Here is a 425-nt window from a genome sequence, read left to right as displayed (position 1 = left end):
TACTCAGTCCGAAGTAGCACCTGTTGGCAAGAGTTATCCTACGTTGGATTTCCAGGCTGATATTGTTGGTGGTGTTTTGCAGGTTCCAAGATAGACGAAATTATCTACAAATTCAAAGCTATGACTGTCAACAGTGACGTGAGTGCCAAGTCGCGAGAGCGACGACTTTTTGTTTGATGAMAGGAGATATTTCGACTTGCCTTCGTTCACTGCCAGACCCATTTGTGTTGCTTTCTTGTCCAGTCTGGAGAGAGCAGAACTAACGGCGCGGGTGTTGCGGCCGATGATATCAATATCATCATCCCGATTCTGACGGAACTTTTGGTGCTGCTCAACGTCAGCTTACACAGCCGTATAAGTTTTGCAGGCATACCAAATGCAGACATTGCGCAGACATAAAGGCAGCTCCTTTTCGTACTGTCGAA

The sequence above is a fragment of the Bactrocera latifrons genome, unplaced genomic scaffold (assembly GCF_001853355.1).
Source record: "Bactrocera latifrons isolate USDA-ARS-PBARC rearing strain unplaced genomic scaffold, ASM185335v1 scaffold_1131, whole genome shotgun sequence".
NCBI classification, from domain to species: domain Eukaryota; kingdom Metazoa; phylum Arthropoda; class Insecta; order Diptera; family Tephritidae; genus Bactrocera; species Bactrocera latifrons.
This window is presented reverse-complemented; position numbering follows the sequence as displayed.